This window comes from Schistocerca nitens, chromosome 5 (genome assembly GCF_023898315.1).
Source record: "Schistocerca nitens isolate TAMUIC-IGC-003100 chromosome 5, iqSchNite1.1, whole genome shotgun sequence".
In the NCBI taxonomy this organism is placed as follows: domain Eukaryota; kingdom Metazoa; phylum Arthropoda; class Insecta; order Orthoptera; family Acrididae; genus Schistocerca; species Schistocerca nitens.
The window spans coordinates 321,638,082-321,640,774 of NC_064618.1; positions in this window are offsets into that span (position 1 = coordinate 321,638,082).

A 2,693-nucleotide genomic window follows, 5' to 3' on the forward strand; every position below is an offset into this window, starting at 1 on the left:
GTGATGTTATTGGCTAAATATGGTTAAACCAAACACATCTCAAAATTTCACATCATTTCAAAAAAAAGAAAGTGGGTTCGAAAGTCCCTTTCACTGATCATCTTTAAAAAAGAATATTATCCATGAAAAAACACAAATAGCTTCCATGAAAAAACACAAATAGCATCCATGAAAAAACACATTTATGCTCACATACAACTTCATACAACTTCATGTCATATCATTCAAATAAAAGTAATCATGGCTTGTACTGTGCCAAAAGCATCGTTATATACACAACCTTATTTTAAATCAAATAGATGAAAGACTCCATGGATTTTCATTCGACAAAAACATGAAGATTCCAATGATAAATGGCATGTGTATATGCTACAAGTACTGCCTACTCATAGGCCCCTTTATACATCGAACAGTAATTGTTCTGCCAAGCCTTTAAAGATGGGCGTGTCCCTCTATTACTTGAGTCAAAATGCAACAAATGGTAAAATGGATACATGTCATTAATGATAAGAGAAAACATATATCAGTTATCAAAGAATATTATAAAACGCACATACATAGTAAGAATCAGCAACTGGACGCACTCATAAAGAATGTAAGTAAATAAAGAGAACAGATATAACCAAGACATTAAAACCTAAGCAAAATCTCAGTTAAACTACACCGGTATTTACGTACACGAAAAGTCACTCAGGGATTAATGTTCCATTTGTAATATAAAAACTGGGTGAGTCACTTTTCTGTCATCTTTGTTATAAATAACACATCCACAGAATAAGACTTCAAGTGTAAGGCGTCCGCATGAGCTTCATAATTACAATATAGAATAGAGTCCCCAGAAAATAACTCTATATTGTTAACAGGAAGCAATTGGAATAATCCATTGTACTGAATAACAAACAAGAACTACCCTTGTAACAACAGGGGAATGTGTAAATGAGATGAAGTGAACACAGTTTGCAGGTGGACTGTGCACATGGCTAATGGCATTGGGAAACCTCAATTAACATTAAAAAAAGAAGGCCCAGCTGCAAGGCAGAAAGAAATAATGCGAGACCATGGGTAAGTTGCTAGACAGTATTAACAAGGCTAGCGGCGACCTGGCAAGAAAAATAAAAATTCACCTATAACGAGGAAGCGGTTGGCTGAAGCCATCCTGTGTGACGTAGAAGAGACATGGTGGGGAGAATCACGTCATATAAAATCATTTTTGAGAAGAAAATTAACAGAGCTCTCTCGACTCACAGCGAGCCACACCTGTGTGTGGAAAAGTAACGAAGACGTTGAGACCTTTACGTCTGCGAAGTGAGGGCGGTACGCTTCATGTATCGTGGTGACAGATGCAAAGTGGTAGTTCATATTCCTGCAGAAATTTTTGCGGGCAGAGCATTGTGCACGTCGCTCCATCCCTTAGCGAATGTGCAATAGCCATTATATCGACTAGGGAAAATTTAACGTTCTACGGAACGCAGGAAAGTTGAGACTGAGTGATTCAGTCAAGGCCAGAGGAGGGAATTAGCGTTTTAGATCCAGCACGGAGACAACACCGGCGCAGTTCCCGATTGGTAATGTACCACCGCGCATTAGGCGACATTAAGTGTTGAGTCGAAAGTTTGCTCATTCCAACCTACGTACGCTTTGAATATAGAATTTCAAGAGTTGACTACTAACATACCCTCCATTGAGTACATGAGAGTTTGATTAGTTTAAAAGATAAAATTTCATTCTTCACCAACTTAGTTCATTGAATATCTACGACAACATAGATGTAAATTTCACTGATGAAGATTTAATTGTTTTGCTAGTTATAACATTCTCATATACAGAGATAAAGATTTAATAATCGCATATTCAATGTCTAATGTTAATTATTTTGTTGAGAGTTGAAAGTAATTGAGCTTGCTTGTTATATATCACTTGAACCCTGAAAGCACTGACAAATTAAATGTAGAATGAAAAAGGGAGAGGTTGTGTTGTCATTTTAGAAAAAATCCCAAACTCTCATTTACATCAATTTGTTCATTCTTGTTATGTCACAGCAGAATTTCTAAATAATTTGAGATGATCTGCACCTAACATTAGCGGTATTACAGGGCCAAAATTAATAGCTATGTAGAATGTCTGTTTACCACCTTGGACTTGAGAAGAAAGTAAGATACGTTATCAACTTGCGTGCGATCACAAAATAGCTTTACCACACCAGCACTATATACAAAAATAACTGCACATTACAATAGTAATTAAGAAAATCTTAAACGCGTGTAAGAATCAATAGGCGTACCGTGCAGTTGCTGTAATGGTCACTAAATAAGAAGCCACTAGCTGATAATCCTACGACTTTGGTTGACGTATTTCGGGTAGAGCCCATCCTCAGGTTGACTGCAATCAGAAATACTTACAAGCAACAGAAAATGTAGTTACACAAAGAATATACAAGAATATTAAACCACAACCATCGTCAAAAATACACAAGTGAAACACACAACATGAACGTCTTCGTGATAAGATATTGAAAGACAGTATGTAACAAACAAAGCTGTCATGGCAGACTAACTGACTAACTACAACGCGATAACCAGGAATCAATTTAAGCCACCAGAGGGCAGTGATCAATACGAAAGTAGTACCACTTAGTGACAAAAGCAATGTTTTTTCATAAGAAATGCAGTATGCAAAATTACCCTTTTCGACAA